At 43.9% G+C, this 17988-nt stretch overlaps 1 protein-coding gene across 4 annotated transcripts in view; it reads right to left on the reverse strand.

Annotated features, from left to right (window-relative positions):
• ENOX1 (ecto-NOX disulfide-thiol exchanger 1) overlaps positions 1–17988 on the reverse strand; it is a 400166-nt gene that overhangs the window by 296057 nt on the left and 86121 nt on the right. For all 4 annotated transcript variants that reach the window (XM_070751411.1, XM_070751410.1, XM_070751412.1 and 1 more), the window contains exon 2: positions 5393–5486. The gene's annotated coding sequence lies outside the window, so the exon portion shown is untranslated. The remainder of the gene's footprint in view (positions 1–5392; positions 5487–17988) is intronic.

Genomic DNA, 17988 nt, shown 5'->3' on the forward strand with positions numbered 1-17988 from the left:
GGAGGTATATATAAAAAATACAGGTGGTAAAAATTGCCAATTCCTAGCGTTGTGAGGAGTGTGTGGAATTTACAAACAAATCAATCCTCATTCGGGGAAATTCAATTTTTCCAATAGAACATACTTTCAAAAGTGATGTAATGCGCTCGGCTGCCGAGGAAATCACATAACGAATGGGCTGCCGGAAAGAGAGTGTATTTTCTTAAAGGCCCCCAAAACCAGGACAGAAAGATTGCAACCCACTGCAACCCCCCAAGTGTTGGCTCCGTTTCTCCCTCCAGCTTCTATACCTCCTTGAGGCGTGGGGTGAAAATAATCCGAAGAAGACAGGTTTCCCTTCGTTTCCCCAGTGATTTCGCCGTAATGAGGTTGTAATTGTGTCTTCGCCAAGTCGATGGAGGACCATGAACTGATCCATTCTCAGCATCCAACAAGCATAACAAAATGTATCCCCAGATTTTGCTTTCCTTCTTTTTCCTGTAGGGCAGGGAGGAGAAAGACAGAGGGAAGGGAAGGAGGAGAGAGGAGAGGAGTGGGAGGGGAGGGGAGGAGAGAGGGGAAGGGAGAGGAGAGGAAAGAGGGGAAAGTACAGGGAAGGAGGGGAGGGAAAGAGAGGACAGGGGGAAGAGAGGAGAAAGACAGAGGGAAGGGAAGGAGGAGAGAGGAGAGGAGAGAGGAGAAAGGACAGGAAAAGAAGGGAGAAGAGAAGACAGAGGGGAAGGTAGAGGAGAGGAGATGGGGAGGGGAGGGGAGGGGAGGGGACAGGAGATGAGATGAAAGAGGGGAAGGGACAGGAAAGCAGGGGAGGAGAAGAGAAGACAGAAGGGAAAGGAGTGGAAAGGAAGGGAGGGGAGGAAAAGAGGAGAGAGGGGAGGGGAGAAGAGAGGAGCAAGGGGAAAGGAGAGGGGAGGAGAGAGGGGAAGGGACAGGAGGAGAGAGGGGAAAGGAGAGGGGAGAAGAGAGGGGTGGGGAGAGGAAAGAGGGGAGGGGAAGGGAAGGGAGAGGAGAAGAGAGGAAAGAGGGGAAGGGACAGGAAAAGAGGGGAGGAGAAGAGAAGACAGAGGGGACAGAGGGGACAGAGGGGAAGGGAGAGAAGAGGAGAGGAGGAAAGGAGAGGGAAGGGGGAATGGAAGGAGAAAGGAAGGGAGACCAGAGCAGAGCAAAGAGAGAAGAGGAGGGGAGAGGAGAGGAGAGAAGGGGAGGGGAGAGAAGGGGAGAGGAGGGGAGTGGAGGGGAAGGGGGAAGGGAGAAGTGAAGGGATGGGGACTGCTACTTTTGCAAAATCCTGCAGCAAGCCAAGGGAAATTGGAGAGCAGGGCGAAGCAGGGACGTCCATGTATCTCTCTTAGATTTCCCTTCTCCCTGAAGCCATTTTTGGGAGGTCTTTCCACATTCCTCCCTGAGTAGCAAACGGTTCTCAGCAGAGTAATTGCCCGAGGAAAGAAGCCGCATGTTCTAATTGCAGAGAAAAACCGAACCCCGTGATCGAAATCCCAGTCCGGCTGTCCATAGTTTATGACTTGCAATGTACTGACTTCTATCTGCGCATGACTGGGAGGCTGGGAGAGAACTGACCCCAGGAATGTTAATTTAATTTCTTTTCACAGTTCCGCATAATCACAGAGCAAATGGTAATCTTAAAAAAGAGAGAGAGAGAGAGAAAAAAATCTTTTTTTCCATTTCCATTTTCAGGAAGCATTTAAATGATGTGCTTTTTAAAAAAATAAATAAAAATAAATCTTACAAAACTAGATATTCAAAAATAGGCTTCTTCTTCCTTTTCCAAAAGAATCAATTGGCTCATGAAAGAGAAAATAAAGATGGAAGGTTCAAGCAATAAATCATCACAAGAAAAGCAAGGCTCAGTGGTTGGAATGCAGTATTGCAGGCTGACTCTGCCGACTGCCAGCAGTTCGATCCTGACCAGCTCAAGGTTGTCTCAGCCTTCCATCCTTCCGAGGTCGGTAAAGTGAGGAAGCAGATTGTTGGGGGCAAGATATGTGTCATTGTAAACCACTCAGAAAGGGCTGTAAAGCACTGTGAAGTGGCATACAAGTCGAAGCACTGTTGCTATTTCAGGATAACTCTGCCCACTGTCAGCAGTTCGATCCTGACCGGCTCAAGATTAGATAGATAGATAGATAGATAGATAGATAGATAGATAGATAGATAGATAGATAGATAGATAGAGGGGGAGGTAGAGGGAGGGGGAGATGATAGATAGATAGATAGATAGATAGATAGATAGATAGATAGATAGATAGATAGATAGATAGATAGATAGATAGATAGATGATAGAATTCTGCATCCCTGAATCTTATTGGACCTATAACTTCTTGGCACTTTTCCTCTTGCGAAGAACAGCCTAAAGGCCTTTGAAGGCCGTGAATGACTAAAAATATCCCTGGCTTTTCCAAGCAGATCATTAATTCTGACCTTTCCCTTTCTTTCTCTCTCCCTGCCCTCCCACCAATGCACTTTGTCTGCCTTGCAAGTCTGGCAAAGTGTGAGTGAGTGTGTTGGGGGCGGGGAGGGAAACAGGACCTACACAACCACATACAGCGTATCAAACTCAACAGGCCCCAATTAGAGCAAGCGGCGGAAGGCGCATCCATCAACCCTCTCCTCCTTTTCTAATGGAAAGTGAAGCTGGGTAGAAGAACATGAAACCTGCCCATCTCCGAAGCACACCACTAAAAAGTAAATGAAAAACAAAATAAAACATCCAGGACACATTGACTCGATTGGAAATAAATGATTGTGGTCAACGAACTCTGTTCCAATTCTGCCATTCTCCATGCGGGATAGATAAAGGGCACTGCTTTCTTACAAAAAGAGCAGCAGAGATGTGGAATGTGCCTTTTAAGGCTGGGGTCGCCTTAAAAACATGGGTTGGGGGCCAATCAATAGCGGGTTGCAGCCAGTAGAGGGCAATAGAGCATCCTGGTAGCAAAAATGGAGCTGTGCGCACAGCTCCAGTGAGCAGCAGGTGGGCAGGCGGGCGTGAACATGTGATTCGGCTTCTGCGCATGTGCCAAAAACAAAATCTTGCATGAGGACGTGTGCTTGAGCAAGATTTCTGGGATTTTTGCCAATTTTTTGCTTCCTTGCATGCGCAGAAGAAAAATATCAGCAAGAATCGCCGAAATCTTGCTCACATTCACGTCCTCGTGTGAGATTTGGCTTCCAGTGCATGTGCAGAGTTGAATTTCGTGCCCGCACACCCACCGGATGCCAGTTACCAGGAGCATTCCAGTAGTGCTGTCAATGGGGAGCCCTTCACTGGTATCAATCCTGCATGGCAGGAATTAGTAAGTACTACAGGGAGATGTAATGAATGCACAAATATCACTGCGGTACTTTGAAAAGGCCTATATAGTGGGTGCTTTCCAAAAGTAATGCAATTGAATTTCCCGCACCGCTCCTATTGGTCGGAGTGGGACCGAAGCACTTGGAGTAGGTGGGGGGGATGCTAAGCTTTGCCGCGAAACCGGTCTCAGTGCTCTCCAAGCTGTGGAAACGGCAGGACGTCAGTTATTGTAAACCTCTGCGTGCTGAACGGTGTCACAAAACAAATGGAATGAAAATTTCAAGTGAACTTTTGCAACGTATAGAAATTGAACCTGATTATTTGGGCAACGTCATCACTGGTGATGAAACCTGGGTTTTTTAATATGACCCAGAAACAAAACGCCAAAGCTCTGAGTGGACACTGACCAGTTCCCCAAGCCCCAAAAGGCAAGAATGAGCAAATCAAAAGTGAAAACAATGCTCACTGTCCTTTTCGACAGTAATGGAGTGGCCCATAAGGAGTTTGTTCTTCAAGGACAGACAGTTAACTCTGCCTACTATGTGGATGTGTGGGAAAGACTCCGAAAAAGGGTCATTAGGACGAGAAAAGACATCTTCACTACTTGGCAACTCCATCATGACAATGCACCTTGCCACCACACGCTACGAATCCGCGAGTTCCTGGCCAAACACCAGGTGCCAACGCTGCCCCCCCCCCCCATAGTCCTGACGTCTCCCCAGCAGACTTCTTTTTGTTCCCTCGGATTAAGGCAGCCCTGAAAGGAACCAGCTTTTCATCCATAGAAGAGATCCAATCAGCCGTGACGAAGACCTTGCGAGAGGTCCCTGAAGACGCCTTCCAGGGCACGTACCGGTCATAGCAGAGTCACTGGAAAAAATGTGTAGAGGCCCAAGGACAGTACTTTGAAGAATTTTTAAGTGTTTGTGCAAATCTGTTCAATAAATTACTTTAAAAAAAAATAAGTGCATTACCAGTAATCCAGGAAGTGACAGCCGCCGATCAGCTGGAGCTGCGCACGCATCTTCCTTTCCGCCGGTGGAACTGTGTTCCAGCCCATCCTGCCTGCTGCCCACCCCTGGGCATGCGTGACTTCAGTAATTGTTCGGTGAAAATCGCCAAAATCTCATGCGCCCGTGGGTCCTCTCACAAAATGTTGCTTTCTGCACATGTGCAGAAGCCGAATCTCACTCCGATATGCTCCCACCCACCAATCACCTGGAGCTGTGTACACAGCTCCATTTTCGCTACCGGAACAACATCCCCCACTCCCCCAAGTCAGAACTCAATACTGATCATGACTTATTTTCGGTAAAACCTGGGGTAGATAGGAAGTTACAAGATTTGCCAGCGACAAGCAACAAAAACCGCAAGTAGGGGTAAAGGGCACTTAACTCAGAGTTATAAACAAATACAGTGGTACCTCTATCTAAGAATGCCTCTACTTACAAACTTCTAGATAAGAACCGTGTGTTCAAGATTTTTTTGCCTCTTCTCAAGAACCATTTTCCACTTACTGTAACCGGAGAAGACAGGGAGAAGCCTCTGTGGGGCTTCTCTAGGAATCTCCTGGGAGGAAACAGGGCTGGAAAAGGCAGGGAGAAGCTTCCGTGGAGCCTCTCTAGGAATCTCCTGGGAGGAATCTCCTGGGAGGAAACAGGGCCCCCACCCTCCCTGTGGTTTCCCCAATCACAGGCATTATTTGATTTTACATTGATTCCCATGGGAAAAATTGCTGCTTCTTACAAACTTTTCTACTTAAAAACCTGGTCATAGAATGAATTAAGTTCGTAAGTAGAGGTACCACTGTAGTTGCAATCGGAGACTACCTGTATGTGCCAAATCCCTTGGAGTATTACGTATTTCCAGATGCCATCTGCTGAGCAATAAAAATGGAGAAGTAAATACACACGCACACACACACACACACATTCAGCTTGCTGCAAATTCAGGGAAGTGCGCTTCGGAACGTCTGTTCATTTATGCTGGCAGCCATTGTTTTGATCCCCATAAATTATTTGTTTAAACACATTGCTGTTCTATACGTTTTCCAAAGAGAGAAAAAATAATTGCTAACTTACTTTTTCAAGGCTGATCCTCAGGTGAACTGTATCTTTCGGCGCCTTTCAGCAAATCGAGGTGTGGATTTCAACCGCAAGCATCCATCCAAGATTTCTGAAATAAAAATAATGCATTTTTTTTTCCAAAAGAAAGAAAAGCCAGCGATAACTATCCAGCGATAGATAACCACATCTCCCATTTATACAAATATCTTTGGTGTGAGTTTCTCATTCAAAGCTTGATGCATTTAAAGGAGCAGAGATTACAAATTGTTGTGTCTACTCCTGTTCAGTTTGGGGATTTTGCAGATTCTGATTCAGAAAGTGGTTATGAATAGGTGGTAGGGCCTGATTTAGAGGCAGAAGAAGAAGTAGGAGACCAACCACAGGACATTTCTCTGGGTTCAGATTCAAGTGAAGGAGAATCAGATACTAGATGGGTAAATCCTTATTTCAGACGCTTGCAGAGCCGAAGAGAGCAAGTGTCAGGGAAGAAATATTAAGGAGAGGAACAGGTTAATTCATTAAGTAATTAATTCATCATGTCCGGGTGTCAGCGGAAGAGAAGAGTTGAGTTGTCAATATGCTATTAAGAAATATGGAGGGTTTTTCAAGCAACTCCAAATGTAAGCTATCCCTTGTGTGCTTTTAATTGCAGTTTTTATGACTCTGGGCTAACTCTGACTAGCCATAAATCTTAGAATGACTTGTGGAATGTTTTTATGATTTTGATGTTGCCTGGCATACCGAAGCCTAAGATAAGAGATTAGCCCTGCATGCTGAGATGATTCAGGGTGGAACAAAGGAAAGAAAAATAATGATGATGTGGTGTTTTACAAATATAGGCATTTAGAAATCCTTTATTCCAATTATCAGTGGCCTTAGCCGGAGACCAGAACACAAATACATGTCTTTGGAATTATTATTATTATTATTATTATTATTATTATTATTATTATTATTAATTAGATTTGTATGCCGCTCTTATCAGAAACCTCGGGGCGGCTACAGGTGATCCTGGTTCATTTAGTGACCATTCAAAGTTACACAAAAACTAACGAATGTGGTCATAACGCCATTAAAACAAAATAATTTTTTAAACCTTGCTTATTTCCTATGATTTTTTAATAAAATCATTTTATAAAATGATTTTTTAAAATAAAATCTCAGGAGGAGGAGGGATTTGTGGCTATTTTCTACAATATGAATAAATGCCCCTTTGGGGTCAATAAAATGCAAGGGTTTTATGGTGAATAGTCTTTGCTAAGGTAAAAAAAGAATTTTAAAAATCCTGGTTATTTCCTGTTATTTTTATAAATTGGGTCTCGGAAGGGTGTGTGGCTAATATGAATAAATGCCCCTTTGGGTCAATAAAATGCAAGGGTTTTATGGTCAAACGCCTTTGCTAAAGTGCCTATTGTTCATTTTCACCAGGATAGAGAGTGACCCAGCCTAATGGAAACCTGGATTAATTTCAAACTCCTCACTTAATTTGTGTGATATTTCCCACGAGGTTCCCCAAACAGGTTGTAAGCACGATGGGACATGAATTCCATATTTATTGGGGGGACAGGGGAACCCTTCAGATCCAAAGCAAACACGCAACTGCCTTTCAGCATCCTAACTAGGAATAAAATTAACTTCTCCGTTCTCTGGTTTTAATTTTTTTTTTTTTACTCCTTCTCTTCTTTTCCCCTAGCGGAGTAATTACATTTCCTGCGCTGTGACAATTCCACATAAACCCTGCAGCTGTAAATACAATTTTTTTTTTCTTGGAAAGGGGGAATCACCTCCGATCTCCCTTGATCTAAAGTCGGGCAGATGGAGGTGCAAATTACATAAGGCCTTTCCTTTTCTTTCTGTTTTTAATAAACAAATTAGGCCAATGCTGGATCACCTTTCAATGTTCAATGTGACAATGCTTGCCAGCAGAGACAAGACTATAATTAAACTCCGGGGTGGGATAACGGAAGACAATATTACATGCTAATGCTCCAGGCTTTGCTTCGCTTTTCTTACACTAATCTTGGCAATCATTCATTTAGGATAAATTCCTTCAACCCCAAAGCGGGCTTTTCGGTTGGAAAAAAAAATTCCACTTAAATGTATTTATGGATGACCAAGGTTTATTACTGGGGGAAAATGGATATCACAGTTTTAATTGATTAAATTCTAAATAAATTCATGCTTAAGGTGAGACTAGAACTCACAGTCTCCAGGTGATTGGCCTAAAGCACCCTAGTGACTTTCATGTCTGAGGTGGGACTAGAACTCCCAATCTCCTAATCATGAAGGTGGGATTAGAACTCACACTCTCCTGGTGATTGGCCCAAAGTTACCCAGGCAACTATCATGCCTGAGACGGGACTAGAATTCGCTGTCTCCTAGTGACTGATTAGATTAGATTTATTGGATTTACTGGCCCAAAGTCACTCAAGTGACTTCCATGCTTAAGGTGGGACTAGAACTCACAATCTCCAGCTAATTAAAATGGGACTATGAGGTGCTGCAAAGTCCCTGATCAAGACAATGTCTTCAGAGGGGCTAAGAGCAACCCAGCCAAGGGGGGTCACTCATGAACGCGAATCCTAGAAAGAAGAAGACTTGGACACATTTTCTCTCTGGGGGATGTGACACAGTATTGAGCTGTGTACCCCATTTTATTTGGGAGCATAAGCAGATGGGGATACACGTACATGTCAAGTGATATACAAACATAACTTCAAACATGACATATCTTTGAGTCCTTCCTTTCCCCAGATATCACAAACCAATCTCCTTGAATAATTTCCTTTGAGCAAATGTTTCTCACACCTAATTTCTCTGTAGCCTTCTGCCTTATCACAACCAATCTCCTTTATCACAGTCTTGTCCTGTTTTGCTTCAGGCAATGTAAATTTCCCCCTTTGATCATATAACGTCCTGTTTGGAGTGATGTATACTTGTTTATCAGTGAGATGTTTATTGAACCCTTTTATGGTCAGTTGTCTTCCTGTTGCAAATTCACCAGAAGTGCAGACTTAAGCAAGTTAATACCGTCCTATCCTGGCTATAATAGTATCAGGGTAAGCAGAGCATTTTTATGCTAGAGATCCAGATATATATAATATGATATATTCCTAATCTAACATTTATGCTACACTGCAACAGGACTAGAACTCACAGTGTCCAGGTGATTGGCCCATTCAACCTTCATGATTGAGATGGGACTAGAACTCACAGTCTCCAGGTGATTAAAGTGGGACTAGAACTCACAGTCTCCAAGTGATTGGCCCAGAGTCACCCATTCGACCTTCATGCTTGAGACAGGACTAGAATTCACTGTCTCCTAGTGAACAGCCTAAAGTCCCCCGGGTGACTTTCATGCTTAAGGTAGGACTGGTTAAAATGGAACTAGAACTCACAGTCTCCAGGTAATTGCCCTAAAGGCACCCAGCAGGCTTTCATATCTAACTCAGGACTAGAACTCCCAATCCCCTGGTTCGTAGCCTTAACCACCAGACCAAACTGGCTTCCACGAGCTCCTACAACTCTACAAGCATCCAAAACAAATACAGATGGTGATCACATGACACCATGGGGACGTTGCAACAGTTTGTAAATGTGGGGTCTGGCTGTAACCCTCGTTTCATTGCTGTTGTAACTCCGGACAGTCACTAAACAAATGTTTGCAAGTCGAGAACTAAACCATTCATTTAGCGACTGTTCCGTAATGTTTGCTGACTGAACCCCCCCCCCCCCCAAGAATGCCAAATCATTTCCTTTAGGTTTTGTAAGTCAAAGGACAGAGAGTTGACGATAATTAATAGCGGTGCTAATTTTACGATCTATACACAGCTTGTGGTGTGGCACCACATCCATTCTTGTAGCCTTGCTTGTCCTCTAGATCCATCCGGCGGTTAATCAGTCCTTTCTCCTATCTCTCTTAGGAATAAAATCCCAGGAAACAGGCAAGGGAATTAAGGCAGTGGCTCTTTTATTGCCAAACTAATTAAATGTAATTAAATTAATGGCAGGCTGGAATGGAAAGTATTTTAAGGAAATCAAAAAAGTATTTGCTTTACCTTCACCCGGAACAGAGCAGCAACTACATCCTAGAAGAATTGAGTATAAATACTTCCATCGCTGGCTGAATGTGTGACGGATGACCAATTAAGTTTGTCAGGTTTTATTAGCAGCTATATGACTAATGAACAATTGGGTTAATTTAAACTGCCAATATTCAGAAAAGAAAAGGGAACTTTAAAAAAAAATCTTCGTTTTGCTACTCTGGGCTAACATGCATAAACTTTACTTAAAAAACAGCGTTGTAAGCCTCTCTCTTTTTTTTACATGTTGAGAAATTTGTTAGAGGGATACTGCTGAATACTGGAGAAATACCATATTTTTAAGTGTTCTGATCTCCAGCAAAGGCCACTGTTGATTGGAATAAAGGAATGCTAAATGCATAGATTTGTAAAACAAAACATCATCTTTATTTTTCTTTCCTCTGTTCCGCACTGCATCATCTCAGCACGCAGTGCTCTCTTATCTTAAACTTCGGTAGGCAAAGCAACATCAAAATCATCAAAGCATTCCACAAGTCATTCTAAGATTTATGGCTAGTCAGAGTTAGCCCTGGGTAATAAAAACTGCAATTAAAAGCACACAAGGCAAAGCTGACTTTCGGAGCCGCTTGAAGAAACCTCCATATTTCTTAATAGCAGATTGACAACTCAACTCATCTCTTCCGCTGACACCCGGACGTGACGAATTATTTACTTAATTAACCGGTTCCTCTCCTTAATATTTCTTCCCTGATACTTGCTCTCTTCGTCTCTGCAAGTGTCTGAAATAAGGATTTACCCATCTAGTATCTGTTTCTCCTTCACTAGAATCTGAACTCATAGAAGCGTCCTGTGGTTGGTCTCCTCCTTCTTCTGCCTGTAAATCAGGACCTGTCACTAATTCATAAACACTTTCCGAATCAGAATCTGCAAAATCCCCAAACTGAACAGGAGTGTACACAACAATAAGATAGACCTTTTTCCTCCCTAAAAGAGGCTGAAAAGTCTTATGCTCTGAATGCAGCATTTTTCAATGCTTTTCCCCCCAGCCCTAACTAGGTACTGATGATCTTCCCAGCTGTTATTTTGCAGGTTCTTTCATTGTTACTGTCTGCAAAGAATGTTTTCCAAGTTCTAAGTCTTTGCAAAAAAAAATTCATTACTCTAACTTGCTCCAAGTAAGTTTCTTTCCAGCCCTAACCAGGTGCTAACGATGTTCCCAGCTCTTACCAGCTTGCAAGCTCTTTCATTGTTACTCTCTGCAAAGAATGTTTTCCAAGCCCTAAGTCTTTGCAGGGGGTTTTTCATTGCTCTAACTAGCTCCAAAATTTATTAATTGGACTTATATGCTGCCCCTCTCCGTGGACTCGGGGCAGCTTACAAAGTTTTGATAAAAAGATACAATATATAAAACACTTCTAAGCCAATTAATAGAATAGTTAATTTAAAATCTTTAAAACTAAACATTTAAAATCAAACTGTCACATGCATACTATCACATCAAATAGATTCATTGGGCAGAGGCTGGGGTCCAATGACCGCAAGCCCGATGACATAAGTGCGTTTTCAAAGGCAAGGCAAGGAGGGTGGGGCACTGCGAATCTCTGGGGGGAGCAGATTCCAGAGGGCCGGGGCTGCCACAGAGAAGGCTCTTCCCCTAGGTCCCGCCAAACGACATTGTCTAGTTGATGGGACCTGGAGAAGGCTGACTCTGTGGGACCTAACCGAATGCTGCCAGAAGGCGGTCTCAGAGATCATCTGGTCCTATGCCATGTAGGGCTTTATAGGTCATAACCAACACTTTGAATTGTGTTCGGAAACCAATCAGCAGCCAATGCAGTCCGCGGAGTGATGGTGAGATATGGGCATATTTTGGAAGGCCCAGACCCGCTCGCGCGGCTGCATTTTGGACAATTTGAAGTTCCAGAACACTCTTCAAAGATAGCCCCATGTAGAGAGCATTGCAGTAGTTGAACCTCAAGGTGATAAGGGCATGAGTGACCATGAGCAAAGACTCCCTGTCCAAACAGGGCCACAACTGGTACAGCAGGTGGACCTGGGCAAACGCCCTCCTCGCCACAGCTGAAAGATGGTGTTCTAAAGACAGCTGTGGATTGAAGAGGACACCCAAATTGTGGACCCTCTCTGAGGGGGTCAATAATTCCCCCCCACACACACAGTATTGGATGGACAGATGGATGTGTCCTTGGGAGGCAGTATCCACAGCCACTCCATCTTGTCTGGATTGAGCTTGAGCCTGATAGCCTCCAGATATCGGCACATCACTTCCTCCGCTTCACTGAGTGGACATGGGGTGGAAATGTAAGCTGAGTATCATCAGTGTACTGGTGGTAACTCACCCTGTGCCCCTGGATTATCTCACCCAGAGGTTTCATGTAGATATTAAACAGCAGGGGGAGAAAACCGACCCCTGAGGAACCCCACAAAATAGGGACCTAGGAGTCGACCTCTGACCCCCCCACTAGCACCGACTGCGACTCACCAGAGAGATAGGAGGAGAACCACCCTAAAATGGTGCCTCCCACTCCCAACCCCTCCAGTTGGCACAGAAGAGGTCAAGAAGCACCAGGACAGAGGAAAAACCCCTGTCCCAGGCCCAGTGGTACTTGGCATGCTCCAGGACCGCCTTTTGCCGCACGAATCCCAGCAACTGCTTAGGTCCCACAGAGTTGGCCTTCTCCAGGTCCCGTCGACTAAACAATGTCGTCTGGCAGGACCCAGGGGAAGAGCCTTCTCTGTGGTGGCTTCGACCCTCTGGAACCAGCTCCCCCCAGAGTTTTGGATTGCCCCACCCTCCTTGCCTTTCGGAAACTCCTTAAGACCCACCTCTGCCGTCAGGCATGGGGGAATTGAAACCTCTCCCCCTTACCCATGAAGTTTTGGTGTATGATTCGATTGTGTGCTTGTTTTTTATATATTGGGGCTCTTTTGGATTTTTTTTAACTTAAAACTATAATTTAGATTGCGAAATATTAGATTTGTTACTATGTTTTGTTTACCATTGTTGTGAGCCGCCCCGAGTCTACGGAGAGGGGCGGCATATAAATCCAATAAATCTAATCTAATCTAATCAAAGGATCTCAGCAGACATTTGAAAACCATCGGAATTGACAAAATCTCCATCTGTCAATTGCAAAAGGCTGCTTTACTGGGATTGGCACACATAAGTCGCCACTATATCACACACATCATACAGTTATAAGTGGGAGGAGATGGGTGATAAGAATAGTGAGGTTCTCAATGGAAGGCAGTTTGGCAGCAATTGTTTTTTATACAGTGTCTTATTTGGTAGCTGAGCCTAGAACTGATCTTTCTCTGCTTCCAGCCCAACACTAAAATCCCTGCCCCACGCTGCTTTAAGTCTTCCATTTTTTTTTACAAAAGCCAGATAACATAAGTAGAAGGACAGATTAAGCCAGGTAATAGCAATTCTAATCCATGCTATTTACGCCTCCTCCAAGAACTTGAATTCTATCAAGGTATTCCCCAACCTCCTAAAATAGCGGGCTGTAATTAGTCAGGGATTAGAGTCGGAAACTCAACATTGCTGGCAAAAATAGGAATCAGATGGAAGACGGGAGAAGGCGAAAAAGCAGAGCTGAGTAATCAGGACCAACCAGCAAACTAGGAAGAAGAAAAAAAGAAATATGGAATTTATTATCTGAAGCAATAATTCATACCGCCCCAAGTAGAGAAGGAACAGATACCGCCAGCACAAATTGCTGAATGACATTTAATGCAAGTATAACATGGAGATACGTGGGGTCTCTCTGCTGTACGTCTCCTGGAATAACGGCCTCTGAGCAATTTATGTCGCTCGCTGCTCTGTAGCCCGTTTTCCTCGGAAGTGATACAGTTTTCGGCGCCAATATTATTAAGAAGCGGGAGATTAATAATAACACAATTAAACGATGCCACGTGTTTTAAGGCAACCCACCGGAGATGGATTACAGAAAAGAGCCGAGGTGACTAGGAATGTAAACTAAGAGCGGCAATGAAACGGCCTTTTTATAGAGAAGATTCTCCCAGGAAAAACGGTGTTGTCGAGAGCAGAAATGGCACAAAACTAGATTAGATTAGATTAGATTTATTGGATTTATATGCCGCCCCTCTCCGCAGACTCGGGGCGGCTCACAACAATGGCAAAAACAGTACATAGTGACAAATCTAATATTTACCAATCTAATTACAGTTTTAGGTTAAAAAAATTCATAAAAGCAACCCCAATATATATAAAAAACAAGCACACAATCAATCAAACCCCAAAACAACATGGGCAAGGGGGAGATGTTTCAATTCCCCCATGCCTGACGACAGAGGTGGGTTTTAAGGAGTTTACGAAAGGCAAGGAGGGTGGGGGCAATCCTAATCTCAGGGGGGAGCTGGTTCCAGAGGGTTGGAGCCACCACAGAGAAGGCTCTTCCCCTGGGTCTCGCCAGACGACATTGCTTAGTCGACGGGACCCAGAGAAGGCCGACTCTGTGGGACCTAACCGGTCGCTGGGATTCATGTGGCAGAAGGCGGTCCCAGTGGTATTCTGGTCCGGTGCCATGAAGGGCTTTATAGGTCATAACCAAAACTAGCCCAGCATGGAGAGATGCTGGATTCTGTAGACCACGTTCACACTTTCATCCCGGCCTCCTCTGTTTATCTCCGTTAGCGTCATCAACCCACTGTCTTGGTTACAATATATACCGTTCTTCATTATTTCCCCTACTGACTTTTGAATATTTGATGAGCCTTTTCCCCCAAAGACGGAACATTTACATTCCGTGAATTTTTAAAAACTTGTCCCAGAAATCTCTTTCCTGCAATCGTACAGATGGTAGAACATTAGTATCTCGGGCGGCTAGTGGGTGCCTGAAGCCAAGCTCAATCTCTTCCCCTATGAATAGAGCATACAACGAGAGATTGGATAGCCATTTGTCTGAAATGGGACAGGGCCATGAGGGCGAACCTATGGTACAGGTGCCACAGGCGGCACGCAGAGCCATATCTGCTGGCATGCAAGCCGTTGCCCTAGCTCAACTCCAACATGCATGTGTGTACCAGCCAGCTGATTTTTGGCTCACACAGAGGCTCTGGGAGGGCGTTTTTGGCTTCCAGAGAGCCTCCAGAGGGGGATAGAAGAGGGCGTTTTTACCCTTCCTGAACTCCAGGGAAGCCTTTACAGCCTGTGGAGGATGAAACATGAGCATACTGGGCCCACCAGAAGTTGGGAAACAGGCCATTTGCAGCCTCCGGAGGGCCTCCGTGGGTATGTGGGAGTGTGTTTTTACCCTTCCCCAGCTCCAGGGAAGCCTTTACAGCCTGTGGAGGACGAAACATGGGCCTACTGGGCCCACCAGAAGTTGGAGAGTGGTGAGAGAAGCTGTTTTTGCCCTGCATAGGCATTGAATTATGGAGATCAGCACTCACGCATGCACAATAGCGCACACCCTCACTTTTTCAGCACCTGAGGAAAAAAAGGTTTGCCATCACTGGGATAGAGCCATGATGGTGAACCTACGGAAGACATGACACAGGTGGCATGTAGAGCCATATAGGAGGCCAGGTGGGGCGTTGCCCTGTGTCAGCTCCAGCATGCATGCATGCAGTAGCCAGCTGACCTTTGGCCTTGGGGAAGGCCGTTTCATCTTCAGGAGGCTTCTGGAAGCTTCCCTGAAGTCCTGGAGTTCAAATAAATCACCTAAGGAGAAAACCGGAAGTTTGGAAAAATGGACTTCTGGTTTACCCGTTGTGCTGTTTTTAACACTCTGGGGGTTCAGGAAGCTTCCCTAAAGGCTCCAGAGTGTGAAAAACATCACAACGGGGAAACTGGAAGTCTGTTTTTCCAAACTCATTTTAGATTGGGTAATTCTATCCAGAAGAGGCCGAATGAACTCCAGTGTCCTGGTCTTGCCAACAAAAAAGAAGGATTTAAGGTGGAAGGAAACACGTTAATCTTGAATTCATAAATTCAGATCAGGTTTCATACAAGTACAAAAATAGATTCACCGGCTGGATTCTGGCACGTCCAGCACAGAAGCTAGGCCGCGGGGGGGGGGGGGGGGTTTAAAGACAACCTGAGTCAATTGCTCTTGAGATACACTACAAGTACCACTACTTGTGACCTTAACCTAGTGTAGCTGGCCCGGAGGAGGCCATTCAACAAGGCGATTAGATTCCCCCCCCCCTCTGTCACTCATCCAGTCAGAAGCTTATTCAAAGTGCTTCAGATGAGCCCGACGCATTAGAGAATAACAAATGATGAGTTTGATGCTTAAGATGGTAAGCATTTCGGTAAGCATTTCGGTAGGGAAAGCAAGTAGGATGCTTGGCTGCATAGCTAGAGGTATAACAAGAGGGAGATTGTGATCCCGCTATATAGAGCACTGGTGAGACCACATTTGGAATAATGCTGTGTTCAGTTCTGGAGACCTCACCTACAAAAAGAGATGGATAAAATTGAAGAGGTCCAAAGACGGGCTACAAAAATGGTGGAAGGCCTTAAGCCTAAAACTTATCAGGAAAGACTTCATGAACTCAATCTGTCTAGTCTGGAGGACAGAAGGAAAAGGGGAGACAGGATCGAAACATTGAAATATGTTAAAGGGTTAAATAAGGTTCAGGAGGGAAGTGTTTGTAATAGGAAAGTGAACCCAAGAACAAGGGGGCACAATCTGAGGTGAGTTGGGGGAAAGATCAGAAGCAACGTAAGAAAATATTATTTGACTGAAAGAGTAGGAGATGCTTGGAACAAACTTCCAGCAGACGGGGTTGGTCAATCCACAGTCACGGAATTGAAACATGCCTGGGATAAACACAGATCCATCCTAAGATAAAATACAGGAAATAGTATAAGGGCAGACTAGATGGACCATGAGGTCTTTTTCTGCCGTCAATCTTCCATGTTTCTATGTTTCTAAGACCTTCCACCATTCTTGTAGCCCGTCTTTGGACCCGTTCAGTTTTATCAATATCTTTTTGTAGGTGAGGTCTTCAGAACTGGACACAGTATTCCAAATGTGGTCGCATCAGCGCTCTTAATGTTATATTTTCAAAACTGTAAGTGGGATGCAGTAAAGACAACTGCAGTCTAAAGAATTGAATTTGCTGTTGAATCTGAAATTTTCTTCTGTTAAAATGAGGAACTTTAAGTGAAATAATTGTTCAGTGCAGAAAAGAGTGATCCCCAAGCCACCATCTTAGATTATAGATGAAAGTACTCACTCCTTCTTTGTAAAGTGGCACTCAATCAGTTCAACAGTAAGACTTAATTGACGTTAATTTAGGTAATCATGGTTTAATGATTTACCTAAACGTCAGATTGGGTGATTTTTTCCCCCTCATGTAATGCAATATGCTTTCTCGTTCTCTTTTTCGTTGCTTTTTGCACAAAAATATAAATATCAATATATGCACATTTTTACACAAAATAAATATAGGGAAAGGTATAAAAAATACCTTTAAAAAACCTAAATGTAGTTAACAGTCAAACATGTGGTTACTCTAATTTGTGAAAATGTTTATCATCATCATCATCATCACAACAGCAACAATAACAACACAGTTGGAAGGGACCTTTGAGGTCTTCTAGTCCAACCCCCTGCTTAGGCAGGAAACCCTACACTACTTGAGACAAATGGTTATCCAACATCTTCTTAAAAACTTCTGGTGTTGGAGCATTCACAACTTCTGGAGGCAACTGTTCTATGGATTAATTGTTCTGATTGTCGGAAATTCCTCCTTAGTTCTAAGTTGTTTCTCTCCTTGTTTAGTTCCCACCCATTGCTTCTTCTTCTACCCTCAGGTGCTTTGGAGAATAGGTTGACTCCCTCTTCTTTGTGGCAACCCCTGAGATATTGGAAGGCTCCTATCACGTCTCCCCTGGTCCTTCTTTTTATTAAACTAGCCATGCCCAGTTCCTGCAATCATTCTTCATATGTTTTAGCCTCCAGTCCCCTAATCATCTTTGTTGCTCTTCTCTGCACTTTTTCTAGAGTCTCAACATCCTTTTTGCATCGTGGTGACCAAAACTGAATGCCATATTCCAAGTGTGGCTTTACCAAGGCCTTATAAAGTGGTATTAACCCTTCACGTGATCTTGATACTCTATATTATTTTATTGCGTTTCTTGTATGTTCTACTAACAAGTGTGGCCAAAAATTAGGCAATTAAATGTTTGCCTCAACCGTTGCCATAAATTGAGGACTTATCTATATTTGTGCTGCTACAGTGGAACAGAAATAAGATATAATAAAGTCTGTCAGACAAAGGAAATTTGTAAGGAAATATTTATCTCAAATCTTAACGCGAACGAGATGAAGAAATAATTTGAAAGTAGTATACACAATACTTAATCATATTTTTAAAAAGGTTGTCTCAGAAGGTCTTCTTGTGCTATTTCAGAAATGCCTCAGAAAAGATAATTTAGCATGAAAGATAGTTTAAAAACCCATTAGATATAACGAATAAACCGGTGCCATCCCCAAATAATAAAATTTCAAAATAGGGCTCACAACTAATTAAATAGAAAGCAGAAGCAAAGAACTGAATCTAACTGTAACA

Source organism: Erythrolamprus reginae, chromosome 4 (assembly GCF_031021105.1).
Source record: "Erythrolamprus reginae isolate rEryReg1 chromosome 4, rEryReg1.hap1, whole genome shotgun sequence".
NCBI classification, from domain to species: domain Eukaryota; kingdom Metazoa; phylum Chordata; class Lepidosauria; order Squamata; family Dipsadidae; genus Erythrolamprus; species Erythrolamprus reginae.